Source organism: Cyprinus carpio, chromosome B18, assembly GCF_018340385.1.
Source record: "Cyprinus carpio isolate SPL01 chromosome B18, ASM1834038v1, whole genome shotgun sequence".
Taxonomy (NCBI): Eukaryota; Metazoa; Chordata; class Actinopteri; order Cypriniformes; family Cyprinidae; genus Cyprinus; species Cyprinus carpio.
In genome coordinates, this window is record NC_056614.1 from 27,238,094 (window position 1) to 27,252,801 (window position 14,708).

Here is a 14,708-nt window from a genome sequence, read left to right on the forward strand (position 1 = left end):
TGGTAGTTTGTTACATTTGTTAGACATTAGATTTCTTCAAAAAAAGAAAAAAAAAAAACAATACAAAAATTATATACTAAATCTCTATATAATATCAACTTATTTAAACTATATGAAAACTAAAACAATGCTATATAACACTTCATCATCCAGTTCCACAGCAGATATTAAAAAGATAAATAATGCTTTGATCTCGTCGTCATGACAACAGAACGCACACAGGTGCCCCCTCAGAGTCACACTTACCCCAGGGTGGTTCTGTGCTCTGTTGCCCTGGTAACGGCTGAGGATGCTCTGCTCACTATGATGACGCCTGCTCACTGTCCCACTGTACCTGTCTGCATAACGCTGTCATTCCTTATACACTGCCACTCAAAACCACAGCTCCGCCCACCATCTGACAGGCCCCTCCTCCTCTAACACAATCCTCCAATCACATGAGTTCACTGATGATTTACACATTGTGGTGGAGAAGTAAATGTTTTCTAAACCCAAGTGAAGAATATAAAACATGAATAAATAAAAACACAATAGCTGAGCTCAGACAGCACGTGTCCGTCTGCAAGACATTCTGGCCCACGCTGGTCTGTGCTGCCACTGACTTTAGCACATGACTACGGCAAAAGTTTAATACATACACTACACATGTGTAACCTAACGGTGAAAGTGATTATGCAAAGAAGCACATGTTCCCAGAACATCCTTGTTTGGCCTGGCATGACATTTCTATCAACCAATCAGATTTTAGGAACAGAGAAATGAATCAACCAATAAATTTCTTTTGCATTATGTAAGACTATTTATTTTAATGAATTTATCATTCATTTATTTTAATTAGTTAAAATTAAAATAATAAAGAGTAATGGTCAATATTTTAAAATACCTTATGGATAATTTGTAAAGAAAATATGCTTGATTTTCATTTAAATGCATTTTTTTTAAATGCAAAAAAAAAAAAAATGTCTTAATGGGCCCCAAAATTTAATTTATTCATAATTGATCTTTCACTGTTTTTAACTCATATTCTTCCATATGCAAAATATAAAATGCTTTTTTTTCTGTTACCTGAAATTTTTTTTGTGAGATTTACTCAGAAAACATTTTACTGTAGGTTTGGCTTGTTCAGATGATAAACAATCTAACAAAATTTTTCTAGGGATAACAATAAAACTATACAGTCTGTAAACCAATTCCCTCCATTGTTTTCCATTAATTAAGACTGATTCAGTGTTGGATCAAAGCAGCTTTTTCATGCATGGATATTAAAGTCATTTGGAATCACGTTATATTGGTTTGGAAAACAACCTGCAATATTCCTACTAAATATAACTAGTCTCACGCATATCCGGTGGGGAACAGTTTAAATCAAGACTAGTTAAACTTCTGAGTGTTTCAGAATGCATAGATATGAAAAGCAACAAACAAATGAGTTTACAATTTTGGCAGCGATCACCCTTTCGCCCTTCTCGACAAATGACAGGGCTTTTTGGGAGAAATGTTCAAAGAATGAACGAACGAACGCCCACCTCCTCCTCCTCCTTCGCCCAGGCCGCCCACCCACAAACCACCACACAGAAACGGCTCGTTCTTCGTATTTCAGGATCAGCTGCCTCATGCCTGCTTAAATTTAGCTCTTTCATTAAAAAGCAATAAAGTCCCAACGAACAGTAATTACAGTTCTTGCAGCTCTGTCTCCGTACTGTCCAATTTCCGTGGCTTTGGGAGCGCTTGAAACATGGCATAAAGTCAATAAAACATCAACAAGCATGAAACAATCACCTATAATTATCCATTTTAGGATCTGTCATGTTACAGATTGGAAAAGATGAAGGGGTTGCCCTGGACTGACTTTTGGGAGTGCCATGTTTTGCAGTTCGCGTCCTGCCAGCACGTCGCTCCAGCATCCACACTCGAGTTCTAGACCGGATTCAAACCATAATACAAGACAAAGCGAGAGTCCCGGTCTAAGAGGACAGCTCTGTTCTACAGCCAAACCTTCAGACGAGAAACCACAGTCTAGCCATCGCTAGACTGACACATTCTTATTGATTAGCTACAACCAAATAAAACAGACACATGCATCAAATGCAATTCACAATATATAATTTTTGCTGACTAATAAAATCTATCCCACAACATTTAAGATCACCCAAATCAGTAATGATGCTGCTGGTTAATCACTACAGACAAAAACGGGAGGTTTGTTTGACTTGTTTCAGCTGAGCTTGCTGATATACAATAAATCAAGATTGTAGTACTTGATGATAATATCTGCTTCTATGTTCCAAACAGGAAACATTCTCAGAATTGTGGCGAACGTAACATTCTGGCATGGTTCTCTCAAAGTTATGAACAAACATTCTTCCAGTAACATTAATGTAACATTTGTTCAGAGTCATCTGTTCTTTGATGATGTTCTTAAAACATTAGCACAAGTTTTTTTTAGATGTTCATCCAATGTTTCATAATGTTGCTACTTTCAAAACATTCAGAGAAAATTCAAAAGAAACGTTCCCATAATATTTTAATAATTAATTCAATAATTCAAATTAAAAGAAGTTTCTTGTGCAAAAATACAGCAAAATTATGAAACATTTTTAGAATTACAATAAATGTTTTCTATTTGAATATATTTTAAAATGTAATTTATTCCAGTGATCAAAGCTGAATTTTCATCATCATTACTCCAGTCTTCAGTGTCACATGATCTTCAGAAATCATTTGCTGCTCAAGAAACTTTTCTGATTATTATCAATGCTGAAAACAGTGGTGCTGCTTCATATTTTTTGTAAAATTTTCTTAAAAATTCTTTGATGAATAGAAAGCTCAAAAGAACAGCATTTTTTTTATTTTCATTGTTACAAAATATTTGTCTCACTAAATTCTTTTTGATCAATTTAATGCATCCTTGCTAAATAAAAGTATTTAAAAGCATTAAAAAAAACCTTATTGGCCTTATTAAAGAACTCAAGCCATGTGAGATGGTCTTGTAACTCCTGTCAGCAAGTTTGGCGCTGACATGTGCCATACGACCACGTGACACTTCCTGTTCTCGCTCTGAATGTTCAACACCGCCATATTTCTTCAAATCCCCACCAGCCTGGGATTTTAATAGCCAGATACTTTCCATTTTCCCTCACTTTTACTCCCTCTGTCTCTCTGTTCCTTCAAATGAACTGACCACCGTTTGCTTTGAGCTGCTAACAGCATGTTTTGTAGCGTGTCCTGCATGTTTCAAGATACATGCCAACCACGTGCTGTGGCCGGTGACCACCACAATCCCTCTGTCACCAGGGGTGAAGAATGTTATGCAACAATTACAGCACCCAAAGAGGGACACAGAATACAAACCTCATCAGACAATGGGATGAAAAGGGAGTTTCTGCTCATAAAGCTGCATTGGGCTTCATTTTATGTTGCTTATGAACAAAATGAGCATCCAGAGCTATGATATATTGAGCAGTGAAAAGCAACATTGACGTTTGGATTGGACCATCTGTTAGTCAGATCAATGGTAGGCAAAAAAATGTGTTCTGGAAACCTGTGTGAAAACATTATTTTTATCATTTGTTAATGCTAGTGCCACAAAAAAATCAAGCTCTTCAGCTTAAATTTTTTTTTATATTTTGTTAATATATACATATTATGCCAATAGTAGCATAGTAACATATATCTGCCCTAAGTCATTAGTTATATATATAGTATTTTAAACTTGTGTATTAAATAAATTCAATGCACACAGACTGAAGAAGTTTAAGTCTTTGGTTCTTTTAATTGTAATGATTTTGGCTCACATTTAACAAAAACCCACCAATTCACTCTCAACAAATTAGAATATGGTGACATGCCAATCAGCTAATCAACTCAAAACACCTGCAAGTTTTCCTGAGCCTTCAGAATGGTCTCTCAGTTTGGTTCACTAGGCTACACAATCATGGGGAAGACTGCTGATCTGACAGTTGTCCAGAAGACAATCATTGACCACCCTTCACAAGGAGGGTAAGCCACAAACATTCATTGCCAAAGAAGCTGGCTGTTCACAGAGTGCTGTATCCAAGCATGTTAACAGAAAGTTGAATGGAAGGAAAAAGTGTGAAAGAAAAAGATGCACAACCAACCGAGAGAACCGCAGCTTTATGAGGATTGTCAAGACAAATCGATTCAAGAATTTGAGTGAAACTTACAAGGAATGGACTGAGGCTGGGGCCAAGGCATCAAGAGCCACCACACACAGACGTGTCAAGGAATTTGGCTACAGTTGCCGTATTCCTCTTGTTAAGCGACTCCTGAACCACAGACAATGTCAGAGGTGTCTTACCTGGGCTAAGGAGAAGAAGAACTGGACTGTTGCCCAGTGGTCCAAAGTCCTCTTTTCAGATGAGAGCAATTTTTGTATTTCATTTGGAAACCAAGGTCCTAGAGTCTGGAGGAAGGGTGGAGAAGCTCATAACCCAAGTTGGTTGAAGTCCAGTGTTAAGTTTCCACAGTCTGTGATGATTTGGGGTGCAATGTCATCTGCTGGTGTTGGTCCATTGTGTTTTTTGAAAATCAGAGTCCCTGCACCCATTTACCAAGAAATGTTGGAGCACTTCATGCTTCCTTCTGCTGGCCAGCTTTTCGAAGATGCTGATTTCATTTTCCAGCAGGATTTGGCACCTGCCCACACTGCCAAAAGCACCAAAAGTTGGTTAAATGACCATGGTGTTGGTGTGCTTGACTGGCCAGCAAACTCACCAGACCTGAACCCCAGAGAGAATCTATGTGGTATTGTCAAGAGGAAAATGAGAAACAAGAGACCAAGAAATGCAGATGAACTGAAGGCCACTGTCAAAGAAACCTGGGCTTCCACACCACCTCAGCAGTGCCACAAACTGATCACCTCTATGCCACGCCGAATTGAGGCAGTAATTAAAGCAAAAGGAGCCCCTACCAAGTATTGAGTACATGTACAGTAAATGAACATACTTTCCAGAAGGCCAACAATTCACTAAAAAAATTTTTTTTATTTTTTTTTATTGGTCTTATGAAGTATTCTAATTTGTTGAGATAGTGAATTGGTGGTTTTTTTTTGTTAAATGTGAGCCAAAATCATCACAATTAAAAGAACCAAAGACTTTAACTACTTGTGCATTGAATTGATTTAATACACAAGTTTCACAATTTGAGTTGAATTACTGAAATAAATGAACTTTTCCACGAGATTTTAATTTATTGAGATGCACCTGTATATATATATATATATTATAGATGGGTTCTGAAAAACATTTCAACCTGCTGACATATAAAAAAAATTGTTTTCTTGAACTTGGAAAACACACATCATTGGGTGGAACTGTCTTTTGAAACCCAATAAGAATGACTTTGCATTTCCTAATAGCTTTTTAATCAGAGTTAAAGAAACTGCAGTGGTAAATTAAGTGTTTTGTTGCTTGTTTGGAAGTGTCTCATGTTCCTGTTTTGGACCATTTGCTGTTAAAAGACGAGGTCAACGAGACACAAACATGATTATGGGCCATGTGCATCATTCTACTGTGGTTTCTGCTAAGAAAAACAGAGGAAAACCAATTATTCTCTGAGATGAAACATCTGCCTGTTCAAAATAAGGCCCTTGATGTCATGCCTAAATAACAGTTGCCAACCACCATTCTGGACAAATACCTACAAAATGGCTATTATCTACTCCTATGCACAAGAGATTTGACTATTCATAACCACTGTAGATAGCATAACGATAGCTATTTTCCCCATTAAATACATGATTGTCTCATAAGTATTAGCCTGTGTCTCTATTTAGGTTTGTTTGTTGTTTACTCAGTGTTGGAAGAGCTATTTTGACACAAGACAGACAATTTTGATTGTTGACTTCAAACCAGTGAAGCTACCCTCACAAAATACACTGAAGCTATTTAAGGGGACAATATATTTTTAATGTTTAAATAGTTTTAAATAAATAAGCATATAAAACTATATGTAAAGCATATAAGGCAATATAACGTAATAAATGCAAAATACAGCACAGGGACTAGTAGTGTCAGTACTTCTACTGAGTACAGTGCATATACTTCTGCTGCTGTTTGTATCTTTCCATTAAGTGTTTGTTTACCATAGTAAACACAAGCTGGCAGGAACCATGTCAATGCTGAGAATGTAAACCGACACGGTGAGAAAGAACGTCACCGGTGTAGGGTTCCACTCGTTTGATTGACACACGGACATCACCCCCTGTAAGGGAACAGACTCAATGTTTGCAGCAAACATTTCACTATGTATCTATAATAGAAAAAGAGAAAGAAATCATTCCTTACAGAAGGAAATGAAAAAAGTGAAAAAACGAAGAAGTAAATCATAAGATGCATGAATTGGGCAAAGCAGGAATCTATCTTACAACCCTATAACATTGCTGAGATCCTTCTGGCAATTTAATATTAATGAAATCCATATGTTAAGGGGATTCCACACTGCCAACATCTGAGATTCTCACAGCATGATCTGCGAATAAGAGAGAAATGGTGTAACTGTAAAATGCGAACAGACAAACCCTTGTGAAAAAGAAATGTGCTTAATTGTGTTCACATCTCAAAGTATATTTTAAAAAATATAATATAAAAAATTTAATATAATCTAATATGAATTATGTTTTAATATTTTGAGCTTTAAAGCTTTAAAGTACACTTATTTTAAACTGTTGACTTATTAAAGTGCTTATAAAATTTTAGTTTATCATAAAATGTAATTTGTGGTATTTTTTTAGTTTTGTATTTATTTATATTTTCTACTGTTTAAAAAAATCATGTTGTACATTGTGATTATTGTCGAAATTTAACAATTTCTGCGTGAAAATTGTCAAAAAAATCCTACACCAAATTTATCTTTTAAAGTATATTGCTCTTTGGTAAAAGTATTCATTGCTACTACTTTTTTTTTTTTTTTTTTTTTTTTTTTGCTCTTTGGTAAAAGTATTCATTGCTACTACTTTTGTTTTTTACAATAAAATGCCTGTTGAATACCAGGAAAATGCTTCCTTGATGTGGAACAATCCCAGTTCCCAGGGGAGAATTCCACCCTCAGTTCTGTGATAGCAGGAATGTTAAACACACCCATATGCCAGCATCAAAAAGGAGTTTGAAGCACTTCGGATGGGATATATATTTGCATATAATAATTGTTAAATTCGTTAACAAAAGCAGCACATTTGCTAACTGTTTAGAATGTCTAGAATAAGGGAGGTCACAACCTTTGCCTTCAAATGATTTGGTCACCCAAATCCACTGGCCGTGTCTTGTTCTCTGAACCCGTAATTATCCTCCACTACAGGAATGTCATATTACCCATGCTGCCCTGTGCTAATGAATGGATGCCGGCCTTTGAGGAGGGTGCAGGCCTGGGTCATGTGGCCCTGCATCTGATGGAGAGGGAACTTTTTGTCACATGTCCGTCTATGCCCTCTAATAACACCCCGAATGGGCACCAAATGTGGCCCCGGCACCAAGTGCTGTATCATCACATCCTGAATAGCAACTTTTTCCCTTTGTGTTGGTCTTTGTGGTCACAGCTAGTGTAAAAACTAACATTCCTGTAGCTCAACATGGTGCGAGGGATGCCAAGATCCTGGGTTTAGTTCCTAGCGGACACACATAGTAAAATACTTCTTCAAAATACGTCTTCAATGTGCTTGTGATTCTAATTCAGGAAAGAATCGTTCTTTTGAGTCCAATCTTTTTGATGAATCGGTTGAACTGGTTCACAAACAACCCACTGAGACACTAGACCAAGAATGATTTGTTCACAAACCAGACTGAATCAGCTCTCAAGTCAGCAACCCACTGACTCGCTGAACCAAGAATAATTAATTCACAAAACAGACTAAATCACGCAAAGCAGTACCCAGATCAAATACATTGGACCAAGAATAACTCGTTCATAAACCAAACTGAATCACTCAGAGCAGTTCTCAATCAACAACCCATGGGACATGATTTGTTCACAAATAAGACTGAATCGATCAGAGCAGTTTTTTTTTTATATCATCATTCCACTGACTCACAGAATCAAGAACGATTCTTTCACAAACCAAACTGAATCGTTTAGAGCTGTTTTTAAATGAACAACTCACTGGGTCCTTAAACCAAGAACAATTCATTCACAAATCAGACTGAAACCCTCAGAGAAGCTATCGAATCAACAACCCATTGACCACTGACTCATCGGACTGAACTGGTCAGAGGAAAAATCGTCAAAAACCCTGACTCAATGTACCAAAAATTATTCACTCACATATCAGACTGAATCACTCAGGGGTATTTGGGTCAACAATTCAAGCTGCAGAAACAAAAACAAGTAAAAACTTTTTCAGCATGAAAGACAAATTAATTTGAGCACCGTTTAATGCAAATTACACTTAATTTCTGAATATTTTTTTTTATATAGCTAAATATAGCCACAACAAACTGAACTGGAACACATTCAAATAACCAGAAACACTCTTATTGATTTAATTGGAAGTATTAAATCCGTAATTGTGCCTACATATGACTTTTTGACCATAAAAGAATCACTGAATCATTTTTAAATGATGTCTTGAGCTTCATACCAAAAAAATAATGTTTCAAAACAGCAATTTCTTAATTCACCCACCCAGAATATCTCTTGTCTTGTGTATAAAAGGCAGATTTTTCTCATGATGTGCCTTCAGTGTTCAGTCACACAACTCAATGTATCACAGTCGTGGAGTCAGCAGAAGCCACAGGTTCACAGAGTGAATCCCTGCTGATCTGAGGTCAGAACGGTCGGTGTGCCAGCAGCGCCCAAACCACGCAGAGGTCAACACGGACGCGGCAGCCAACGCAGGTAGATGTCTGCACGCGAGGGAGGGAAAAGTATACAGTAGTTTGGTTGTTTCTGGTGAAACGGCCCACCAATACAAATAATAAAGCTTTAATTAAACCATTGATTCCTGCATCCAGCCGTGGAGGGTTTGGAATCTGCCCAGACGTTCGCTTCATAATTTCAGAGGAGCGTGCCCAATGTCAGAGCGTAAAGACTGCCAACCAAACTCCCACTTCAAAACTCTGAACTAGTGCTGTCGCTCCAGTAGGGGTCAAGCAAAGAGCATGTGTAATTACAGATATCAGACCTAGCAAGACCTCTCGAGCTTCCGGGCAGAGTTGGTTCTTGTTTGGACAGCAGAGTCACAGAATTAGGATGATCAAATGAACTCCATCAAAACAAAATTATGCAAGCATGTGAAAAACGCACAGACAGCTATGCGAACACATGAACACAAGTCTGGTTCATATGGAGACATTCTGCCACAGTCTGGCACTTGTGCAGATGAACTTGTCTGAACAGACTGCTGAATTCTCCAGTGGGACTCAAATTCTCTTAATTATTAATCATGCTAGTTTAGAGGATTTAACTCTAATTTATGGGTTTGAATCTGTGAGCTGCATAAACTAAAGGCATCTTTACACAGTCAAGTTAAGGCTGGTCTGTGCCTGCACAAAATTCATTGCAAAGATGCAATGTCAAAAAAAAGGCTGACTAAATTGTGCATGCTCAGAACTACTTTAGCCCGTAGTATCAAAGCATACAGCTGTAATTGCTGTGTAAATACATTTATGCCATCTATGAGCAGCATTAAACAGTCTGTGGAAAGATACTTAAATGTTACTTCACAAGTATTTTTCTTTGCCACTTTGCAGTGCAAATTTGGCACAAGTCAATCTTAACACAATACCATTTTCACTGTAAAGGTGTCACAGAAGCACCTCTGAAGTGGCAATTAAGGCCCAGACATACATCAAATGAAGTTCGTTTTTGTTCTTCGTTTGGGGGCAAAAGGAAGTTAGAAAAGGCTGAGCGACGGTATATTGTTTCTGAACTTTCCAACACCCCCGCACTGCTGGAGGCGGGGTGTAGATTAATGTAAACAGGTTGCGATGCTCACACGTATCCCCTAAACAAAACAACGATGAAATGAAGAAGTGTAGGTAATCTAGGTGTGAGATGGGCACCAGTGCTCAGAATATTATAGACAAATGAATAATGATTAGCAGCAGTTCAGAGTCAAGTATCTTGTTTGCAATACAAAAGAACCATAATCAGTCCTTAATGTGAAGTGTGAATGGCTCATAGTCTGAAAACTTTCGCATGATGTGGGAAAACATATTGGAGTCAGTTTGTTACTTCATTTTATTAGTGTTCATTTATTTTATTAAACTGGATAAATTGTTACACCTTTTTATATTTTATGTGGTGTCATGAATGATTTACTTTTGATAAAAACAAAGGTTTATTATTGTTTGTTCGTTTGGCATTTCATTTATTGTATACCCTTGAAAACTTGTCTTGGATGTTTCTCTATGTCGCTATTTGCTTAACTCTGGGTCATCGACACCAAGCTTTGTTCCAATTTCTTTCTAGGAATTAAATGCTTTCTCTGGATCTTTAAAGTCTGTTCGCGGGCGATCGTACTGGTGCAGATATATTTGTGCCAGCTCAGCTATTCTCCTTTGTTGTACTCCTGTCTGACCTCCATTGAATGAGAAATGAACCGGGAAAAAAAATAAATTGCACGTCAAAGAAGGTGGAGTTTCAGAACACACCCACTGACTGCATAACCACCATGGACCAATGGAAGCTCAAAGGTGTTTTGGAGCCAAAACAAACTCCCCCAGAAAGTTCGCTTTGGTCAGCTGTTTCGAACTGCTGAAACAAACTCAAAATGAACTTGATTTGTTTCAGCTTGATTTGTTCGAAATTACGTCATATCAGTTTGTTCTTTGATTTCGTTTGAAGTACATCGGGGCCTTTAGGTATCTTAACACAAAATTGCTCAGAGGTGGTATAAAAGCATTTAAACTGCAATTTTCACGGTATACTTTTATACTAGGGGCTAAGCTGTGTCAGAGCAGGCATAATTTAGTCAGCCTTTTTTGCAGCATTTTACTTTACACAGATTTCTAAGCAGGCACAGAGCAGCCTTAATTTAAGTTGTCTTTTCACCTTTGACTTAAGGCTGGCCTGTGCCTGCTCAAAATTCAGTTTAAAGATACAATGCCACATAAAAGCCAGACTAAACTATGCCTGCTCTGAACCAACTCAGCCCCTAGTATCAAAGTACCGTATAAAGTTGTAACAGCTTTGTAAATGCATTCATTCCACCTCTGAGCCGCATTACGCAGTCGGTGTAATTTAATCTGTCTTTTATGTAGCATTGTGTCTTTATGCTAAATTTTGAGCAGGTACAGAGCATCTTTAACTCGGCTGTGTAAAGACACTGATTAGCAGTCTGTTTATTAATGCCTAATGCACTTCGCACACAAAAATCCCAATAGCTAGCTGAAATCATCAATTCTAAACAGACTGACTGGCTTTATGCAGATAATCCAAGTGTTTTACATATTCTGCCTCTAATGCCGTTCCATGTACAGTAGGGTGGATCGGAATTAAAGGTGGATTAAAAGTTGTAAAGTATATAAACTGGTGCAGAATTCATGCTGATGAGACACAAATCTAAACTCAGATGTGCCAAATATATTAGAGTGAGTCTGCTGGCCCATCCCATGACAAACATAGCCTGTATTAGAGTCATGCATTCAATCACACTGCTTTATAAGCCTTAAAGTTACTAAAGCATTTGTGTGGTTCATAAAGCAGGGAATGCTGACCAGTAATAATAGCGCATATTTACAGTCGTGAATTCAAACGTGAGCAAAAAACACGTTTAGGCATTTTGTTAATGCCGGTGAAAAAAGTCAAACTATGAAGCCGTGGCAATGACATCCTGCTTTATAATAGTCCAGACTGTGTGCCAATGCTGCGTATCACACGAATATTCATGGAGGGTTAAGAAATGATGGTGTTCTGGTACCTATAGGCTGACACATATATGTTATACAATGTTTTATAACACAGCATTTTTGTTTATAGTGCAGAGCATAAATTATGCATGCAGCACAAACATGTGTTTCCAGCTAGTATAAACCGCAGCTGACGCAGTGCGTGCCAAAGTCTGGAGCCAAATTGTGTGTCTGTGTGTGTGTGTGTGTGTGTGAGAAACTGCCCACATTATGATGAGCTGTATTTAAATCTGCTCACTGCCTTCTCTTAGTGAACTGAGTTCACTGGAAAAGAGCAGAACAATCTGTGATCCCTGAATGATTTAAAGAGCTGAAGTGGATGACAGCGTGACGGGAGGTAAACGATGGTAATATATTCATGTGTTACACTTCGTTTCATAAAACCAATAAATGCTGTTCCTCTTTCTGCTCTCATATATCAGATTCTGTGGAAATTGAAGCAGATACGAGATGTTTATAGACCCTCCATAAATGCTGTTGGTAAGTTCACAACACACAGTAAAACACAATTCCTGTAATACCAATGTCATTTTGGTGCAATAGCAAAATATACTTGTTTATGGGTTTTCAAACAATAGTTCATGTATTTGCAATCATAATCTTATGTTCGGGTAACACTTCATAATGAATATATACAAAAACTTAACAGATTGGTGATTCCCTTTACCACTGCGTACTATAGTAATCACAGTTTGTCACAGCAGTACAGCTAGCCTATTGTTATTGCTGTAAAAATAAACTAGTTTTTGTATAAAAAAATAATATTAAAATAAATTTATCTTTCAGAATGTTTATCACTGTTTAGTTCCCTTCTTTTACAGTGACACTGATGGTTAAAAAGCTGTTTTAGAAACCAATAAATGGAAAATAAATAGAATTTTGTCAGAAAAGATAATGGTGCATGGTACATTTTTCATTTAAAGATTATATACATTCAAATATGCATGCAATTATTTAAATATATAAATCAACACTGAATCATCAGTTTAGCAGTATACCGTGTAATATAATATTTGTCTTTAAAGAAGGAATTCTAATCATAATCAAAAGAAGTAACATAAAAATAATGATTTAATAACCATTATTTGTATGTCGCACTTAACTTACAACTTATATTTACATATAATAATCATATCAGAGTGTTTGACACTGTTTTACAGCCCTTGAAGTGAATGAGACTATCACGAAACACCAATGAACTCAACGCATTTCTTTTGTCTCGTGAGTGAAACGGTTCAGTAGAACTATCGGCTAAACTCTCATCTCAAACTTTAAAACCACCAATGTATTGAAGTACAGCTCAGTACAGTATATCCACACTCATCTGAGTAACGTTACGCAGTATACGCTACAGTAGCACACACACAACCGACTTCACAAGTAACTGAAAATATACCGGCACAAATGCCGCATCCGCACTGCAACTGTCGCCATCTGTTAATAAACTCTTTCACACCGTGAATAAAGTTCGTATTTTATCTTACCTGTTTTATTGTGAAATCATACGTGTCCTATAATCATCATATGTCGGATGTCTGGTCTATATTTACACAAAGAGAGGGAGAGAGACAGAACCGCAGAGATGAGCAGAGCGATCCAACATTTGAACCGAGTCTCTGAGAACTGAGAGGAACACGTCACAGCGCGCGTGTAATAAGAGCTTCACCTCGCGCGCGCCCTCTGCCTCTGTCTGTCTCTCTATTCATTTCTGTGAAGATGTACCGCATTGCACTGTCAAAACAGTGTCAAGTAATATTACAGCCTGCAGAAGGATAAGAGAAAAAATTATTTAAAACTATATCAAATAGGCTTCTATAGCAAAACTATATCAAGTCCAGAAAAAGAAAAAATTTCACACTTAAAGAAACCCTAAAATGAAAATTTGTTGAAAATTTACATACACACAGGCCATCCAAGATATAGATGAGTTTGATTCATTATGGGAACAGATTTGGAGACATTAAGCATTCCATCACTTGCTCGGCACTGGATGCTCTGCAGTGAATGGGTGCCGTCAGAGTGAGAATCCAAACAGCTGATAAAAACATAAATCCACACCACTCCAGTCCATCAGTTAATGCCTTTTTAATCAGTGGATTCACCTCTAAGGCTAAATTTCTCTAAATATGTTCTGATGAATAAACAAACTCATCTAGAATTTTAGCTGAACTTTATAAGACACTGGTGTTGATAATGAAATAACATTAACCCTTTAACTGTCACCCCCATTTATTAAAATAGACATTAAAGTGCACTATCCAAACTTGAATTGTTGTAATTTATGAACACTTTGGAATATAAACCTAAGGTTGGTCTCTTTTTAAAGAAGAAAATTAGCAGATTTTGGCAAAAGTGGAATTTTTTCAAAGTTATAGAAGTTTAAATGTACTGTAAATAAAATGCGCTATATTTATTTTATTTTATTTATTATAAATATTTTACATAACAGGTTTTACTGTAAAATTAGTATAAAATTAAAGCCTTGTGTCTAAATAAGTTATGTTCCAAATTTGAAGTTGATATGAAAAGAATTGAGGTTCCTGTGAGATTTTATTTAGGGCGTCATACCACAAACAGCCACTGGGAGCAATCAAAACTCCTTTGAATTTTGCTAAATGAATTTTTCTCTAGATTTCTCTGTCAATTTTAATTCTATCTCAAAATAACCACCAAATATGGAATCCTGAGACTCAGACCTTTCCTATGATATGTTTGTTCCCAAGATTATAAAAAGTTTTGATTCTAAAAGACCATAATGCATTTTGTAATATGACACTTGACGCTGCCCACTAAGGGGGAGGAGACCACCATAAGAATTTAAAGTACCATTTCCATGGTAACACAATG

The 14,708-nt window shown here is 36.9% G+C and overlaps 1 protein-coding gene across 1 annotated transcript in view; it reads right to left on the minus strand.

Moving 5' to 3' along the window:
• The window catches only part of LOC109108922 (tumor necrosis factor receptor superfamily member 19L-like), a 33,666-nt gene extending 20,165 nt beyond the window's left edge, over positions 1-13,501 (minus strand). The window contains exon 1 of the mRNA XM_042744646.1: positions 13,346-13,501. The gene's annotated coding sequence lies outside the window, so the exon portion shown is untranslated. The remainder of the gene's footprint in view (positions 1-13,345) is intronic.
• Between the last annotated feature and the right edge of the window lie 1,207 nt (positions 13,502-14,708).